General features: G+C 41.1%; 1 long non-coding RNA gene across 1 annotated transcript; it reads left to right on the top strand.

Moving 5' to 3' along the window:
• The first annotated feature begins 7,163 nt into the window (after positions 1–7,163).
• On the top strand, positions 7,164–20,184 carry LOC137218980 (uncharacterized). The gene is made up of 5 exons (XR_010940946.1): positions 7,164–7,245; positions 8,114–8,376; positions 11,488–11,560; positions 16,426–16,505; positions 17,533–20,184. It is a non-coding gene; the product is annotated as an uncharacterized lncRNA (long non-coding RNA).

The raw sequence follows: 20,184 nt of genomic DNA, 5'->3' as shown, positions 1-20,184 counted from the left end.
TCAAAAAAAAAAAGTCATGTTGTATAAATCCATATGTGTAAAATTCTAGAAAATGCAAATTAATCTATAAGATAGAAAGCAAATCAATGATTGTTTGACAAGGGGTAGTGGTAGGGAAGAACTAGAGAAAAGAATTACAGAGTGGCATAAGGAAACTTTTAGGGATGAAGGATTTATTTATTATACTGGCCGTGGTGATGATTTCATGAGTACATGCATATGTCCAAATTTAACAAAGTGTACACTTTGAATATGTACAGTTTATTGTATGTTGAGTATGCCTCAATAAAGCTGTACCAAAACCCCTCAATGCATTAAAAAGGTCAGACATAGCTGAAGAAAGAATTAGAAAACTGGATCTGAAGATATTATCCACATGTATTAGATTGAGATAAAAAGAGGAACATATTATAAAGAGACTAAGGCTAGTGTAAAGGTCCAACAAACAAGAGTTCCAGGAAAATATAATAAGAATGCAAAAGAGCTGGTATTTCTTAGATCCAGGAAACCCAGTGAATTTCAGTGAGCATGTATTAAAAAAAAGTCTCCCCTAGACACATCATAGTGAAATCATAGTGAAACAGCAGAATACAAAAAAGTTGAAAGAGAGAAAGAGAGAGAGAGATCTTAAAGTAGCCAGAGAGAAAAAAAAAATCACCTGTAAAATGAGCAATGAGGGACTTCCCTTGTGGTCCAGTGGTTAAGACACCACGCTCTCAATGCAGGGGGCCCAGGTTCGATCCCTGGTTGGGAAAGTAAGATCCCACATACCGCAACTAAGCAGGCGTGCTGCAACTACTGAGCCTTTGTGCTCTAGAGCCCGCGCGCCGCAACTAGAGAAGCCTGCGCGCCGCAACTAGAGAAGCCTGCGCACCGCACCTAGGAGTCCGCACACTGCAACGAAGAGCCAGCACAGCCATAATACATAATAAATTAATTAATTTTAAAAAATGAGCAATTACACTCATAATTCACTTTGTAAGAGCAACTACGGAAGAGAATACATTGTAAGAATTTCTTCATTGTGCTGAGAGAAGATATCTATCAACCTAGAAGTCCATGTCCAGTGAAGCTTTATTTCAAGAAAAGGTATTATACAAAGAATATTTCTAGGAAATCAAAACAGAGAAAAGAAATAAAAACAGCCCTCCCTGCTCCCAATAACCTGAGAGAATGTATCACACAAAGACCCTCACTAAAGGAGATCCTAAAGGATGTACTTTAGCAGAATAAAAAATGAAAAGCCTGAGGTGCAAAAAGGACCACTGAATAAACATATTGGTAAATATGAGGTCATATCTCAGCAAATATGGACTATGGAAAAACATACTATAACAGTGTCTAATTTTTGGAGGGGAAATAGAATAAAAATACTGGGGGACTTTCCTGGTGGTCCAGCGGTTAAGACTCCAAGCTCCCAATGAAGGGGCACAGGTTCGATCCCTGGTCGCAGAACTAAGATCCGGCATGCCACATGGCACAGCCAAAAAACAAAACAAAACAAAGCAAAAACAAAAATACTGGGCTTGTAGTAGAATTAAAATTGTCCAAAGTCCTTGATTATTTAGAGGTAAAGACAGTTACTTCAGACTTTAAGTCAGCATGCTAAACCAGCTAGTGTAATCACTGAAATAATAAACAGTGCATATGCTTTCCAAACAATTAGAGGGAAATGGAAGTAGAAAAAAAAATCAATTCAAGAGGAGGCAAAGTAAGAAAGAGAAAAAAAAGGAACAGATAGTAACAGGATCTAGAGCATTTAGAATGGTGCCTGACATTATCATTTTAATAATAATAATTATTCTTTTATTAAAGAATAAGATATACTTATTATATAATATAATAATTTGTTGTTATTATTATAACTGTTATTTCTGTATTGATAAACCTCTCTGTGGCATTCAAGACAAGGACCCTTTAACAAGCATGTTCTACTAGTTCTCATAGTTCCTTGATGTTAACAAGTCAATAATACTAATTAAAAGACAGTAATCTGTAGGGATTTAAAAGCTCTATGATTCTCAAGGTTTATAACCTTAGGCCAGTCATTTCCTCATCTATAAAACAAGGCAGTCGGAGGGGTTGGAAGGCAAGTTCAAATTGGATGGTTCTGTATTTTTAAATCCTCATTAACCTAAAGAACGAGGAAATCTCCTGACTCAGACCAAAAACAAACAAACAAACAAAAGGGGGGGGAGGGTGTTCAGAAATCGTTTATTTGGGTGAGTGGCCATTTCAGAACACTCATAACAGACACAAGAAGTTCGGTCCCCACAGAGTAGGAAGCAGTAGGTCTTTTTACCCCATACCAGAACCTGACAAGCTTGGAGGCCACTGACCAGGGACAAAGGAAAGCCCCCACTCAGAAGAGACTTGTCAAAGTTACCCTTCCCGGCCAGGATGGAAGGGATTCCAGAGGCTCTCAGAGGAGCCAGCAGGCTCAGAGCTCTGCACCAAAGCACTGGGGTTGGGCTGCCAGACAGCAAGAAGCTATCAAACAAACCCACTCTCCTTACCCCTAATTACAAAAGACTTTTCAAATGCACCCCTGTCGTCTGAAAGCCTTGATTGTTGAACTTCTTGAATCCCCCTACCTGTTATCCTCCTAATTCACAGATGCAAATGCCTACCCTTTATGCATTTTACATACACTGTGATATGATGATGCCCTTCAGATCTAGGTGTTGCCAAGGGAACTCAGGTATCAAAGATAACTGGCTCAGCTTCCAAAGATAAACAGGGCCTGTGTGATGGATGCTGAGGGAGGAGGGCAGAGAGCCTCTTGGGAAGTTCCCTTTAATTTAGGTGTGGTGTGATTTCCTTCTGTTCCCAAGAATCGTTTTATCTTATCTGCCTTGAAACTGCTCCATTGACTGACTGCTTTATCACTAAAAAATCTACTGAACTAAAGCTCCTCCTTTGCAGCTTTTGAAGATGGAATCTGCCCTGCCTGAAAGCAGTGTCATAAGCAAAATAGTATGTGTACAAGGATGTTCACCAGAGCACTGTTTAAAATTGTGGAACATCAGTAAAAACCCATCAGCAGAGTTGTGGGCAATATATTGTAAAGCTCGGAATTCGACATGTAGCAAAGCAAGTCACTGAGTGGTGTATAAAGTATGATTCTATTGTGATAAAAATCAATGGTAACAATAATAATTTTAGTATATGTAGGGAAAAAATTGGAGGAATGTGGGCCAAAATGTTAACAGTGATAGTTGGGGATGGGGTGAAGTGGGATGGAATTTGGGAGATTTCGCTGTATGTGTTGTGTTTACAATGTTTCAATTTTATATAACTTTGTATTCCTTTTGGATCAAAACAAGAGAAGAAGTGAGGAAGGAAGGAAAGAAGGAAGGAAAGAAAGGCAGTGTTAGAAACATTTCATTCCCTGGACCCCGGGTCTTGATGTTGTACCCTCTCATTAGCCAAGATGAGGATTGGTGCTGAGTTGCATTCATGGTCAAATGCTTTTTCCTCAAGACAGAGGCACTCTATTTCCATAGTTGCAGATTTTATTCCACAGCACGCAACAGCCAGCAGCTTATTGCCTTCACTCATTTGCAATGGTTCTGTTCTCAACGGGACATGTTGTACCAGTAGGCATTTATATATTACAATACTTGTAGTATTTGACCACTGAGTTTGAAATTTATTTATATATCACTTTTGGTTAAATTGATAAAGTCATTTATTTCTATTTTAGAGTTTACTTTTTTAAAAAGTACTCAATTTATGAGGATATTTATTGCAACAGAAAGAATGGAGAATTTCGAGGTGCTGAGATTAAAATCTGATGTAGGGGCTTCCCTGGTGGCGCCGTGGTTAAGAATCCTCCTGCCAATGCAGGGGACATGGGTTCGAGCCCTGGTCCGGGAAGATCCCACATGCCACGGAGCAGCGAAGCCTGAGAGCCACAATTACTGAGCCTGTGTGCCATAACTACTGAAGCCCACGTCTAGAGCCCATGCTTTACAACAAGAGAAGCCATCGCAATGAGAAGCCTGTGCATCGCAATGAAGAGTAGCCCCCGCTCACTGCAACTAGAGAAAGCCTGTGTGCAGCAACGAAGACCCAATGCAGCCAAAAAAAAGAATAAATAAAATAAATTTATAAAATCTGATGTAGACTACCCATTCAAAATTTTAAGGTTCCTATGGCTCTTTAAATTTTAAACATGTCTATACATGCACAACTGGAAATTCTGACCCCAAATATTGCCTCAGTTTACTGGATGTTTCCAGGAAAAATATATGTTCTTTTACTTCATGTCTAGAGACCCAGTCTAACAAAACTTGGCATATTTTCATAGGGTTTTTTTGTTTGCAATTTATTTCATTCATTCACTCATTCAATACATATCTATTATTATCAACATTAAAAAAGAATAGCATACACTTAATAGGTATATACTCATTTCTGGTAGTTAACACAAGCTAACATTTAATTCCCATTTATTACCTGCTGCTTTTAATGCCTTCTTTTTGCCTGGCATTGGAGAGGATACAAAGATGACCTGGACCCTGAAGGTATACAGATGATCCAAATATGGCTCTGTGCTCAAAAGGAGGGTCAGCTACTAGGTTATGCAGTTGCTAGACCGGAAAAATGACTTCCCACCAAGGAAATCAAGAAAGCTTCATGAGAGAGATGGCATTACATTTGAGTCTTTAAGCAAAGGATTTGGTTATCTGGAGAAGAGGGAGGAAGGACATTCCAGATAAGGCAGAGATGGGAATGTGCAGGCTCTTGGGTGTACTGGGGCTCAGGTTTGTGGTACATGAAGAGGAGACACAGGAAAGAAGGCTAGAGGGGCAGATGCCAAGAGTATTCCACTAATGAGGGCCAGTGAATCATTTTTCCCAACATCTTCATTTTACAGATGAAGGCACTAAAGCCCACAGAGAAAGGAAGTCTCCTCAGTTATTCAGTAGTAGGGATGGAATTAAACCTCAAGCTCTCTTGGTTCCCACATTTGTGCTTCCAGTTAGCCTGGGACAGATCAAGGAGTGCCTAGAATGGTAGGCTAAAGCTTGGTGGTCATCTCAACGCAGAGGGGAGTCGCTGAAAGTTTTGAGGAAGATGTGAGTAGCAAAGGCGTGACAGGGGCTAAGATGATTTGAAGGTTTCTAGGCTAAGAGACTGGGAATCTGGAAATTATATTTTGGTAACTCTAATTTCATATCACAGGGTTTCTGTTAACACAGAATTAGATCTAGAAAAACAGTGCTTAGTTCAATTTAAAACAATCAGTTGATCCCCCCCCAAAATCAGTTGTTTGATTGAATGTAAAGTAACTATTTGATTGAATGTAACCTCTTTTAAAAAGTCATGTCTTTAGACACAGATTCTAGTTTAAGAGTATGTTAAGGATGGTTGGAGAAAGTGGGTCCAATCTGTAATCGGTGTCAGGTACTCAATATGCCTCCTCTGACTATTTGTTTCTTCCCTTGAGAGGTGAAGACTATCACTTGAGTCCACACCACCATATACCTTGTATTCTCTTTACATTTGAAAAATAAATCAAATATTGACTCCTTTTTTGGAATTCTTTACTAGAGGCTTATTTTAGTTACATTTAAATTTTACTTTCCTCACTAGCAGCATCTCCTAGCACCACACAGGATAGCAACAGAGATCAATAAAAGAGGTTACCTTTGGCCACAGACACACAAAGCCTCCCAGTCAGCAGCAGGAATCTCATTCCCCTCACCTGTAGAATTACAGGCCAGAGATGCACCTCACGATCACTGACGCTCTCAAGGGGAGGCAAAGAGCAGAGTCAGGCTGTCTGGGTTTCAATTCCAGCTCCGCCACTCGTGAGTCGTGAGATCGTGGGCAAGTCATACAATGTTCCTGTAGCTGATTCTCATCTGTAAAATGGAGCTAGCTAATGATAACTCATCCCAGGTCTGTGTTGGCTGTGAGAATTGCTAGGCAATGGGCCAGTGTAGTTGACCACGGTGGCAGGCATGTTGAAAGCATCTTTTCAACGTTAAGCTATATGAACTGGCTCACCCGCACCTCAGGACAGACAAACCGCTCAGAAAACAGCATTTCTGATAGGAGTTGTTGGTTCCCAAATAGTAGCACCGTGCCCTTGTTTTAGATGAACTCTAGAACTGAAAATATAACGAAACCACTTAACAGTTTATGTCTCCAGGGTCAGTTGTTTTGAGAGCATTACTAAGAGCCTTTAAGGAAGATGTAATTCCCACATCTTTGATTCATGTAAAACTATCCGCCCCAAACCAAAACTTTCTCTCTCTCTCTCTCTCCCCCCGCGCCAACCCCCCCCCCCCCCCCCCCCCGGTCTGGCCTGCTTCCCAGCTGTTCACATTCCCTCCGGGATTGTCAGAAGCTCCCCTTGCTTCGTAGGAGCCAAAGGAAAGTAAACATCTCGGTCAGGAAGGCACCCCACCCACCATTTTATTTTCTTAAATCACTCCTTTAGCTAATATTTCTGTGACAGACACGCGACGCATCTGGCTCCAACCAAATATTTTCAGTCACTCGGATTCCAAGGTAAATATTTGCCAGTTCGATTGCAGTAACATTGGTGGCTTCAAGCGGGTCGCCATCAACCAACTTTCCATCAGGGCCCGCGTAGCCTTAAGGGTGTAGCGGCCCCGGCCTTTCCCGTGAGCCCCCGCGCGGCCCCTGCCCCGCGCTTCCTGTCCTGCGTGCTTGAGGCCGGATCCCTTCTGAGGCCTGTGCCGGCGAAGCGCAGGGAGGAAGGGTGGCCGGTGTGCTGAGTTGCTTCCTTCTCAGAGATCGTTTCTTTTTCAGGAGGTGTTGCTTTTTGCCTACACTCCACGACTTGTCGAAGGGTGTTGGTTGTGGCCATTTGGAAGTGTCGAGACACACCAGAGAAGGGTTAGGAAGTCTTTGAGGACGCGTGGTAACAGACGAGATTTGAGGTGGAAGGGCCGGGGAAATGCCTACTAAAGCCTGTTGCTATTACTTAAATTTCTGCCTTAAGAGACTCCTAACATGGGCCCAAGGCATTTGAGCTAAATGAATAAACTGGGCTTTGTGCCTTGTCAAGTCATTTGCACTTCAGTGAGAAGCCTTTTCTTAAAGAGGGGTATTTTATGCAGGAAGAATAATAAAGGAGGAATGAGGAGACAGGAAAATGGGGGGGAGGGGCGGGTAGGGTGGGTGTGTATTAGAAGCAAACTTCCTGCCTCATTCTGTGGCTGGGCTTCCTAATCTTTTGGGGGTCCTTTTGAGACTCAGTGAAAGGTAAGGACCCTTTGCTGTGTGGTCGCTGTGTTCATCCCAGGGGGTTCCCCCAGAAGTTGGGGAGGCGGGCTTTTCCTTCCATCCCGGTGGCAAAGGGTGGCCCAGCCCTGCCCTGCTCCCGCCCCAGGGCAGCGTCTCCTGCCTGAGCCCGCCCTGCGCAGGAGCCTGCCTGAGAGCACACCCTCGCCCTTCCTGTGTTGCCAACTTATTAACAACAAATAAACCAATTAAATGGGAACGAAATCTTTTCCCCAGGAAATGATATGTGAACACAGTATTTTGCCTATAATCTGAGGAGATTCGTGGATCCCCAGAACCTATCCACATACTGCCTTGGGGGAGCTGTCCACCCCAGGTCAGGAAACCTTAGATTTTAGGTATAGCATGCTCTGGGCCTGAGGACAGGGACATTCCTTGTCTTGCCCAGGGGCCGGACTAGGGTGCAGAAAGTAAGGCATTTCCCCATGGGCACAAAATTTAAGCGGGGGGGGGGGGGGAGTGGCGGGGCGGCATCAAAAAGGTCAGAAATAAAGATAAATCATGTTTTAATGCAATATGATAAACAATCAAATGTGCAAACTATGGCTATGGCTTGTCACCTTCTTTTGTAAACAAAATTTTATTGGAACCAGGGTTCCAATAGGATGAGATGGGTGAGGCAGGTTTGCACAAGTGCAGGGTCCAATTCTGTCTTTATTTAAAAATTTGATACTGTGCTAAACCCCATCCTCTGGCTGCCATCCAGTTTTCTTTCCACCTCACCATAATGAGATAAGATGCCTAACTTCCTGTTTCCCTCCAGAGAATTTCCTATAAGTACTTTGAATATTCTCTCATAATGGTTTCTCCAACTCCTGTGTTTTGCTAGTTTCCTCATTATGATGCTGCTCCCCAAACAGCTCTGGAATTCACCCACTTCTGAGGGATTGGGAGCCAGAATTCTTCATCAGTGTCTTATCCTCAAGATCTTCCCTCTCCCAACCCCATCTTGGATGATTTAACTTCTATGGGGATTTTTTTTTTTTAACTGCCACAAGGTATATAATCTTCGAAAGTGAATTTCCTCCTTGTTTCTTTTGAAAGATATTTTTAAACATGGAGAGAACAAGTGATGTATAACAACTCTATCAGGTAGGTACTGTTATTATTCCTGTTTTACTGATGAAGAAACTGGGGCATAAAAAGTTTCAGTAACTTGCCCAATGTCTCCCAGCTAAGTAACAGAACCAGGACTCAAATCCAGGCATCCTGACTCCAGGGTCTGTGCTTTTAAACAGCACAGTGTCTTGGCCTCTCTTGTAGACCATTTCACCTCAGGTTGAACAGTTCCTGTAATGGGAAGCTTCTTGGGGATCTCCAGTCTGTTGGTGGGCAGCTTCATTAGTTAGAATGTCTTCTTCTTCTTTTTTAAAAAATATTTATTTATTTGGTTGTTCCAGGTCTTAGTTGCAGCAGGCAGGCTCCTTAGTTGCAGCATGCATGTGGGATCTAGTTCCCTGGCCAGGGATCGAACCGGGCCCCCTGCATTGGGAACGCAGAGTCTTAACCACTGTGCCATCAGGGAAGTCCCCTAGAATGTCTTCTTTTTGTTTGTTGGTATAAGCTATAGGCAGTTGTCCAAAATGGTTTTCTATTGTCTAAATAAGAAGAAAGGTAAAAAGGAGAGTGAGGACCACAAAGAATAAAATCCCTCAGTCTACCCTACTTCCACCAAACATTCCTGACCCACTTCCAGTTCTGTGGGCTTCCTAAAAAGACACAAAGTTCCCCCTTTCAGTTTTGTGTCTTTTTTTTCCCCACATATTTATTGGAGTATAAATGCTTTACAATGTAGTGTTAATTTCTGCTGTACAACAAAGTGAATCAGTTATATGTATACATATATCCTCATATCTCCTCCCTCTTGCCTCCCTCCCACCCTCCCTATCCCACCCCTCTAGGTAGTCACAAAGCACCGAGCTGATCTCCCTGTGCTATGCTGCTGCTTCTCATTAGCCATTCATTTTACATTTGGTAGTGTATATGTATCAATGCTACTCTCTCACTTCATCCCAGCTTCCTCCCACCCCACCTGTGCCCTCAAGTCCATTCTCTATGTCTGTGTCTTTATTCCTGCCCTGCCACTAGGTTCATCAGTACTGCTTTTTAAAATTCCATATATATGCATTAGCATATGGTATTTGTTTTTCTCTTTCTGACTTACTTCACTCTATATGACAGATTCTAGGTCCATCCACCTCACTACAAATAACTCAATTTCGTTCCTTTTTACAGCTGAGTAATATTCCATTATATATATGTGCCACATCTTCTTTATCCATTCATCTGTTGATGGACATTTAGGTTGCTTCCATGTCCTGGCTATAGTAAATAGTGTTGCAGTGAACATTGCGGTACATGTTATCTTTTTGAGTTATGGTTTTCTCAGGGTATATGCCCAGTAGTGGGACTGCTGGGTCACATGGTAGTTCTATTTTTAGTTTTTTAAGGAACCTCCATACTGTTCTCCATAGTGGCTGTATCAATTTACATTCCCACCAACAGTGCAGGAGGGTTCCCTTTTCTCCACACCCTCTCCAGCATTTATTGTTTGTAGATTTTTTGATGATGGCCATTCTGACTGGTGTGAGGTGATACCTCACTGTGGTTTTTTTTTTTGCGGTACGCGGGCCTCTCACTGTTGTGGCCTCTCCCGTTCCGGAGCACAGGCTCCGGATACGCAGGCTCAGCGGCCATGGCTCCTGGGCCCAGCTGCTCCGCGGCATGTGGGATCTTCCCGGACTGGGGCATGAACCCGTGTCCCCTGCATCGGCAGGCGGACTCTCAACCACTGCGCCACCAGGGAAGCCCCTCATTGTGGTTTTGATTTGCATTTCTCTAATGATTAGTGATCTTGAGCATCTTTCCATGTATTTGTTGGCCATCTGTATGTCTTCTTTGGAGAAATGTCTATTTAAGTCTTCTGCCCATTTTTGGATTGGGTTGGTTGTTTTTGTGATATCGAGCTGCATGTATATTTTGGAGATTAATCCTTTGTCAGTTGTTTCGTTTGCAAATATTTTCAGTTTTGTGTCTTTTGAAAGTAAATCCCCACCCTATGTGTTTATACATTGTTCCAGGAAAGATTTAAGGTGACTCATGTGGATTATAAAATACAATTAAGTAGGGCTTCCCTGGTTGCGCAGTGGTTGAGAGTCCGCCTGCCGATGCAGGGGACGTGGGTTCATGCCCCAGTCCGGGAGGATCCCACATGCCGCGGAGTGGCTGGGCCCGTGAGCCATGGCCACTGAGCCTGTGTGTCCGGAGCCTGTGCTCCGCAACGGGAGAGGCTACAACAGTGAGAGGCCTGCGTACGTCAAAAAAAAAAACCCAAAACCAAAGTAAAAAAAATAAATAAAGTAGCATAAATTAAAAGTGTATAACATGATCCAGCAATTTCACTTTTAGGTATTCGTGCTTCAGAAATAATTACAGGCGCTTACAAGGATAAATATTCAAGGGTTTTTGTTGTATCATTTTTGTAATTGTGCAAAAAATTGTAGGCAATTTAAATGTACATCAGTGAGGAAATGACTGAATAAATAATGAAGTATCTTTACTTTGAAATACTTTGTAACTTAAAATAAAAGGTAGTTCTTCATGTACTAACAAGGAAAGATGTTAGTAAGTGTGGAATTTAAAAAGTAATTTTTAAAACTATATTTGTAAAAAGAATATTTTTATATGGTGTGCATTGAAAAAGGTTTGGAAGCATATACTCCAAATTATTAACCATGGTTACCCCCAGCAGTAGAAGTAGTGATAGGAAAGGGTGAGAGAACTTTCAGTCAATCAAGATCACCCCATTATATTTTAGGCTCAAAAGGCAAGGGTTTTTTGAGCACCATGGCTCAGGTCCAACACACCCTGAGTGTTCAACTAATGTTTGATGAATTGACTAAGAAGCTGCATCTTATCTTCAGTATATATTGGTAGTTTAAAGTTTATTGCTGACACAGTAAATAATCATCTGAAAAAAAAATTCCAAATCAGCCTCTGCAAAAAAAGTATCAAAATTGCTTCTCTGCTATTCAGACTACTTTTTACTATTTTATGCATAGTGTTAAACTCCATGTTTGCTCTGGAGAAAATCATTATTGACATTTTAAAAATTGGTGCTTGATGAAATATTTTATCACCTTCACTGTTATCCCAGTGGAGGTACAGCAGTTTAAAAAAATAAACACCTTTTTCTCATTTCAGAAGTTCATTATGTGGAAAATAAGAAAAAAGTGTAAAGAAAAAAACACAAAACCTGTAATCCCAAACCCTAAAGGTAACTGCTATGAACCTTTAAATGTAACTTTCCCATCTTTTTTGTATGTTCAGCACTTTTTAAAATAGAACTTTTACTGCGATAAAATATATATATATAACATAAAATATACCATTTTAACCATTTTTTAAGTGTACAATTCAGTAGTATTAAGTACATTCACATTATTGTACATCCATCATGACTTTCCAACACCAGAACTTTTTCATCATCCCAAACCGAAACTCCATATCTATTAAACAATAACTCCCCATTCTTCTTTCCCCCAGATCCTGACAACCATTAGTCTACCTTCTGTCTCTGTGAATATAACTAGTTACCTCATATAAGTGAAATCATGCAATATTTGTCCTTTTGTTTCTGGCTTATTTCACTTAGCACTATGTTTTTAAGATTCATCCATGTTGTAGCATATATCAGAATTTCATTATTTTAAGGCTGAACAAAAACCCATTGTATATATGTACATTTTGTTTATTCATTCATCCATCAAGGGACATTTGGGTTATTTCCACCTTTTGGCTGTTGTGAATAATGTTACTATGAACATTGGTGTAAAAATATCTGTTTGAATTCCTGATTTCAATTATTTTGGGTATATACCCAGAAATGGCATTGCTGGATCATATGCTAATTCTATGATTAATTTCTTATGGACCACTACACTGTTTTTCACAGCAGCTGCACCATTTTACATTCCCACTAGCACAAGTTTCCAAATTTCTTCATATCCTTGCCAGCACTTGTTATTTACCTTAAAAAAAAAAAATCTCCATCCTAATGGGTGTGAAGTGAAATCTCACTGTGGCTTTGATTTGCATTACCCTAGTGATATTGAACATCTTTTTGTGTGCCTGTTGGCCATTAGTATATGTTCTTTGGAGAAATGTCTATTCCCATCCTTTGTCCACTTTTTAATTGGGTTATATTTGTAGTTGCATTGTAGGAGTTTTTGTATACTCTTAATATCAATCCCTTATCAGATATATGATTTGCAAATGTTTTCTCCCATTCGGTAATGTGCCTTTTCTTTCTATTGATAGTGTGCTTTGCACAAAAGTTTTTAATTTTAAAGAAGTCCAGTTTATCTATTTTTTTCTTTTGTTGTCTATGCTTTTGGTGTCGTATCCAAGAAAATCCAATGTCATGAAACTTTTCCGTATGTTTTCTTCTGTGAGTTTTATAGTTTTTCAGGTCTCACCGTTAGGTTTTTGATCCGTTTTGAGTTAATTTTTGTGTATGGTGTAACGTAGGAGTCCAATTTCAATCTTTTGCATGTGGATATCCAGTTTTATGGGCACCATTTGTTGAAAAGACTTTCCTTTCCTTATGAGTAGTGCTTTTCTGATGCCAGACTTATTCTGGCTGGAGGCCAGACTGCTTCTCTGAGGTTTCCTCACCCTCACAGGTATGTGCTCAAGGGATTGTAAAGTTATTTAACTGTGAACAAAATGAAGACATGATGAACTCAAATCTAGTACTGAATCATGGTGGTTCAGCAGAGCCTAGTGAAAGCAATTGTTCAAATACTGACTATAGAGAGCCTTGCTGGAACCTCAGTTAAGCCAGTTTCATTTGTTGTGAAATGGGGATAATGAGAAGAAGAATCCAAACAATGGCATAAATGCTGGAATATTATTATGGCTAATAGTCATTATTGTGGTTAATGTTTATGAGGAGAGTACTAAGTACTGCTGTATGTTAAATGTTTTACATGTATTATCTCACTTAATACTCAAAACAGTCTTATGAAGTAGGTGCTATCATTTTCACCACTTTAACCATCCCTGAGCTTCTTTTGTTGTCTATAAAATGAAGAAAATTATATCTACCTTGCAGAACTGTTGTATTAAATGAGAATAGTAAATGTAAGGGGCCTAGCAAAGACTATGTACATAATAGATGCTTAACGGATGGTAGCTCCTTTCCTTCAGTCCAGGAAGTGACTCCAGTAAACACAAACTACATAATATGAGGATTCTGCTTGGTTTCTAACAATCTTGAATTTCCTGATACTGCCCCTTCAAGGTGAATAGTAATGATTATACTGTCAGATAGGAAAGTCTGATACCATTTATTTATGAGACAGGGATATCTTGTAATCACCTACCTGTAAGGCCAAAGCAGAGACTATTTATTATCAGACACTAGGACAACTTCTGCAGTCACTCATCTGGGAAGTGAACAAGCACCAGCAGTCTTGGAAACAGCTGGCTATGTGTTTTGGTCCAGTGTGTTAGTGATCTTTTAACACTTCATCATTTTGGGTGATAAAGTGCCATTTCCTTAAACCCTTTTTCATTTTATTACCTTTACTCATTTCCTTTATTTATTTTTTAAAATAATGATTACAGTGAAGAGACTGCCTGAGACCAAACTAGAAGAGGCAAGCAGGGCTTATATAAGCCAATATATTAGTATAGTCCTTAGTGGGTGTACTTATTCTGGGTCAGATTTTCTGGATATTATTTGGACATTCATTGGATTTCTCTTTAGCTGTAGCTAATAAATTAACTGACAGTGGGGTCAATTCCTGCTCCTCAGTGGCAGCTGGCCCTCCCTTGGAGCCTCTTTACAATCCCTTCACTTATTGCTAATTGATTTCCTAATTCCCCACAGCAGCTGTTATAAGTAAACCTCTTCCACTCCTCCATCCCCTTAATCTTCTCCCTGCTCTCCATACACTGAGCGGCAGGTGATTGTGCCTCTGTGATCAGTTCTCTTTCCCACTGCCTTTGGGTCCTCCTTCATCTTCTCCTCATCTCCCTGGGGCTCTTATCCCCAAGTCCCCCCCTTATCTTTCAGGACCTGGCTCCTTCATTTACTCCCTCTCTCCTAGCTTCAGTCTCTCCTCTTCTTTTTCCTTCACTCATGAACAAGCTCAAATATTCCTCAACCTATAGAAGCCTAACCATATTTCCCTTGAAGTTAATTTATTTCTCCTTTCATTACTGGCAAGTTCTTAACTTTTTCCCTCATTATAAAAGTAACATAGTAGTAGAAAAATTGGGAAGTAGAAATAATGGAACATATTTTGAACACTCATAATCACAGTTCTGGAAGTAATCACCAGTGTTAACATTTGGGTTTCTATCCTTCCAATATTATTTCTGTGCACTTATAATATTAATTTATTTCAACATCGAGAGCATTCTGGATATTCTATTTTGTAAGTTGACACTTTTCTTCTGTCAGTAAATATTCTTCTACATGATTTTTAATTATTGCATTAAAATTTCCATTGTATGGCTGCATTGTAATTTAGCCATTTTTTTTTTTTTAAGATGTTGGGGGTAGGAGTTTATTAATTAATTACTTTTATTTTTTTTGCTGTGTTGGGTCTTCGTTTCTGTGCGAGGGCTTCTCTAGTTGTGGCAAGTGGGGGCCACTCTTCATCGCAGTGCGCGGGCCTCTCACTATCACGGCCTCTCTTGTTGCGGAGCACAGGCTCCAGACGCTCAGGCTCAGTAGTTGTGGCTCACGGGCCCAGCCGCTCCGCGGCATGTGGGATCCTCCCGGACCAGGGCTCGAACACCTGTCCCCTGCATTGGCAGGCGGACTCTCAACCACTGCGCCACCAGGGAAGCCCTGTAATTTAGCCATTTTAAACCACAATCATAGGGTTATTTCCAACTGTTTGCTATAATTAACATTATAGTACAACCTTTGCAAATAAATCTTTTCACATATTCCCGATTATTTCTTTAGTACAAATTTCTGAAGGGAAGTTCCTGAGTGCATATTTTATTGCAAAATATAAACCTTTTTGAAAGAGTAGCCTACTATCATCCCTTCAACTTTTAACTCCCATTCACTAAATTCCAAGCAGTGCTGGCCCTTCCACCATCACTGAAGCTGCTCTGTCAGAGGTTAAGGTCAACATCGATTACTAATCACAAGTCTTCCCAGGCTTTATCTGGCCTAATCTCTTTTCAGCAACTGCCACTTTCTGTGCTTTTCTTTTAAACATGTTTTTTCCTACTATTTTATCTGAGTCCTTTGACTTCTCTGGTAATACATTTTCAGACTCTTTCCTGGTTCCTTTTCTTCTGCCTGATCTTTTACTTATTCTCTCCTCTTGCTTGAGATTTTCAACTATTGAGTTCATGCCACTGCCACATAGATCTCACCATAAATTTGACCTGATTTGGGGTCCGCTGGCCTCTCCATCCTCGCATCTCACCGCTCTTCCCTGACAGCTTCCTCTCCCCATCCATATATGTCCCAGTCGTTCTGAACTAATTGCATTTACTATGCCTTTGATCCTGCTGTGCTTAGAAATTCCTTCTCCCCTTCTTCACTTGATGAAGTTCTACTTATCCTTCAAAATTCACCTCTTTTAGGAAGCTCCTTGACAACCCCCCACTTCCACTCTTTTATGCCTCTTTGCCCCTTGGCCTGGCTGACTAGGGTGACCCTTCTCTATACTCTCATGTTTGTGTTTCCTTCCTTGTACTGTGTTATAACTGCCTGTCTCCTCCTTTAAGCTGTGAGCTCCTAGAGGGCAGGAATTGTGACTTTGAGAATTGTATCCCCAGAGCATAGCATGGTACTTGTTGTCGAGTAGAAACTTGTAGGAAACATCTTCCATCCCTTAATCAAATCATACTCTGATCTTCCTCTGGGGACCTCTCCACTGCCTTACTCTTGAGCCATAGGTTTGGGTGGGACTGACCTATTCCCTATTGAAGGGGTAGGTCCTTATTGGCCATATTACCCAATTATAGCAAATGACAAGAAAACTTTTTTTTTTTAGAAGAAAAGCTTTCTTTTAGTTCTGTAACAGCTGCTAGAAGATGTGTTTCTCTTCCCCTACATGTTGTATCATAAAGATTTAAGGTAGAATTGTTTACCCATTTTGCTAGCACGAAGGAGTGCCTGGAGCTGCCTGCAGGCTGTGTGGAAGATGAAGCTGGCATCCTGGAGGACAGAGCAGAGACACAGAGTGAGTCAGCATATGCATGCATGTATGTATTATTATTATTATTTAATTTAACAGTCATGTGTAATGTTTCTTACGTGCCAGGTGCTGTTCTACGTGCTTTATAAATATTAACTCATTTAATCAGCATGTCAGTCTTACGAAATAGGTATATTATTATCGTTATTTAACAGTAGAGAAAAACAATATACAGAAAGACTAGATAATTTGCCTGAGTTAACACAACTCATAAGTAGGGATTTGAAGCTGGGCTTAGTCACCAATCTTATGCTGTCCCTCATTGGACACAAGCACCAAAGAAGGGCTTAAAGAGCAGGGCTTTCTCTGAAGTCAAACATCTATTCAGTGTGATATCCTTTCTTCATTGTGTTTGAAATCTACATGACTGTAGGTCCTGCAGTTGGATGCAGAGTGAGGGAGTCACTCAGGCGGGCTTATGCTTTCTTGCCCATAGCTAATTAACACACAGCCTGTGATTTCTGAGCAAGCTTTTTACATCAGAAAATGGTCCCTGCTCAGAAAAAGCTAAGCAAGAGTCTGTCTCTTCACGTGGCTTATTGGATCATGGAATATGAGAGTTGGAAGGAGCCCTTAAAGGTAATCCCCTCTGATCCTCTAAGTTACTGATGGGAAAACTGAGGTCCATTGAGGAACTATGGCTTGCTCAGGATCAAAGAGAAAATTAGAGATGCACCAGGACTGGTGCCTTTCCCAGGTGTGTTATGTGTGCTGTACTCATGGTTTGTAGCCCTTTCCATCTGAGGAGACTTTATAGAACTCAAAATGTAACAGGCCAGACTGAGAGAGTGTAGTGACAAGGTTTGGGTCCTGCACTGTTGGAACTAGAAAGCAAAGGGCAAAGGTCAGCTCAGATACAGCCATAAGCAGGACAGAGGCTCCATTGCCTGCCCTTCCTATCTAGGATCATTCTGAGTGGCACCTCCCAGGAAACCCAGATATCTTGATGCGCATGTCAGGGTCACTTTTTTTTTTTCTTTTTTTTGTGGTACGCGGGCCTCTCCCGTTGCAGAGCACAGGCTCCGGACTCGCAGGCCCAGCGACCACGGCTCACGGGCCCAGCCACTCTGCGGCATGCGGGATCCTCCCAGACCAGGGCACGAACCCGCGTCCCCTGCATCAGCAGGCAGACTCTCAACCACTGCGCCACCAGGGAAGCCCCAGGGTCACTTTTGAGTCTTCACCTTCCTTGACCTCTCAGAACTGTTTGATACCATTATTCATTCCCTTTTCCAAACTGTTTTTCCTCTAAGGCACCATGACCTCTTGATTTTCTTCCTACTCTTCTAGCTGTTCCATCTCTGATACCTGCATGAGTTCTTTCTCCACCTGATTTTAAGGCTGGTGTCCACCCCAGACCCTCTCTTTTTCTCCCTTGCCATACTCTTCCTGGGGATAGATAGCCATCATCTGTCCCCATAGTTTTAATGATTTACATGCTGGTGTTTCTCAACATCATTTCTCCTAACTGTCTGTCTTTCTGTAAATGTCAGACCCGTATATTCAGGTCACCAGCTGGGCAGCTCCACTTGGATAGGAGATAAGATAGGGGCTAAAGAATAAGAGAAAGGATCCAAGAGTGGGAAAAGAAGCCTGGTGGCATCAAAGGAAGTATAGGAACTGATTTATGAAGGATCATATCTAGTACCTCACATATGTTATCTTATTTAATCTTCTCAACAGTACTATTCCCTATTTTACAGATGAGAAAATTGAGGATTAGGGTGTAAAGAACCTTTCCCAAAGGTCACACAGTGAGTGAGGAGCAGAGCTGAGCTTCAAACCCAGTTCTGTGTGACTTCAAAGTTGAAGCTTTTACAGACTGTGCATATCTGTGATCAAGTAGGTATCGTATAGTCAACACCTGCCATTTCCCTAGAGCCTTCAGGAGTACCTGGAAAAAGTTTGTGTCCAACAGCTTCTGAACAGAGACACCTAAAGGCCTTCAGCCTCTGGGGAGATATGAGTGACAGACCTAGTGTCCAGATATTCAGACTTGGTAAGCCTTTTTACTTGCAAAGGCCCTGAAAGGGGTGCTAAGGCTCTACAGTTCCTGCTAGAGGGAGTTAGTCTCCCAGGCTTCCCAGAGGAGGCCAACAAAGGCTTTGAGAAGTCTCACCCAGCCCAGCCCTCCCCAGATCTCCCTCAGGCAGCTATGACTCTCCTTGGACTCCTCCTGGCCCCTCCCCAGTCCAGATTAGCCCTGATTACTTTGTCATTTCAGGACCTGCCAGCCAGAGCACATCTATGGGGCAGAGTTATCTCTGGAGGCTCAGGAGTCTGGGGCCCCAGCCCTTTGGTATCTGAGTTTTAGGTGCTTCTTGGCAGTTGTGAGCACCTTGAGATTGGGGAGCACAGGCTCTGGACGTGCAGGCTCAGCGGCCATGGCTCACGGGCCCAGCCGCTCCGCGGCATGTGGGATCTTCCTGGACCGGGGCACGAACCCGTGTCCCCTGCATCAGCAGGCAGTTGGTCCCCATTTTTACTTTGTTTACTTTCAACTTTTTCAGAACCTTGAGCAAGAAAGAGGGGTGCTATTCATAGAGAACTTCTTGGAGCCCCAATATAATCTTTGCAGATACACATACAGACACATATATACACATGATCTTGGGGTCGTTTTAATGTACTCTTTGCATCATAGTTGCTTACTTTTATAAAAAAATACAAATTAATATTTTCCCAGATACTTTATTTCTCTATGGCTTTTGTTTATGGTACGAAAGTTGTAAACATTTATATGGTTAAAATAATCTTTCATCTTTTTTAGAGTCTCCAGGTTTTCAGTCTTTGTTAGGAAGGTCTCCCCTATCTTCAGTTTATAATATAGTCTCCAAAGTTTTCTTGCAATATTTTTTTCACTGTTTTACTTTTATTTTTTTATCTGTCTGGAATTCTTTTTTTTTGTATAATGTGTAAGATTAGAATCCCTTTTTACTTCCTCCCACATGGATAATCAGTTGTGCCAGCATCATTTATTAAATAGTCTGTTCTCTTCCTACCAAATTGAACTTCCACGTGTATCATGTGCTAACATTTTTTTTTCCCCCTCTGCATGGCTTGTGGGATCTTAGTTCCCTGACCAGGGATTGATCCCTGGCCCTCAGCAGTGAAAATGAGGAGTCCTAACCACTGGACTACCAGGAGATTCCCATGTTTACTTTCCATAAATACTGCTATTGATTGTGGATTTTCTTTTTTTTTTTTACTGACCTGTTTTTCAGTTTCTGTTTGACTCTATAATGTGTTCTGGTGAGGCAAAACCCTTTAACTTTTCTTCTTTTCACAATTTTCTTAGCTATTTTCAGTCATTTATTCTTCACATGAATTTGAAGATAATTTTATAAAATTCCATTAAATACATTGTTTATATTCTAATTGGAACTAATTCAATGTATATGTTAATAATTTGAGGAAACTGAAATTTTTACTTAGTTCTTCTGCTCCAAAAACATAGTATAATTTTCCATTATCCAGATGTCATTTTTATATATTCCAATACGTTTACTTCATTTAAGTCCTGTCTCCTTCTTATTATGTAGATCTCTAAGTGTGTTATAATTTTGGTTGCTTAAATGTAATACTTTCCTTATTTCTTTTGCTACTATTTTCCAATAGAATAAAGTTATGATTTTTTTTTTTTTTTTCTGTACGCGGGCCTCTC

This window comes from Pseudorca crassidens, chromosome 2, assembly GCF_039906515.1.
Source record: "Pseudorca crassidens isolate mPseCra1 chromosome 2, mPseCra1.hap1, whole genome shotgun sequence".
In the NCBI taxonomy this organism is placed as follows: domain Eukaryota; kingdom Metazoa; phylum Chordata; class Mammalia; order Artiodactyla; family Delphinidae; genus Pseudorca; species Pseudorca crassidens.
The sequence above is the reverse complement of the archived record's forward strand: the minus strand, read 5'-3'. Positions and strand labels throughout refer to the sequence as shown.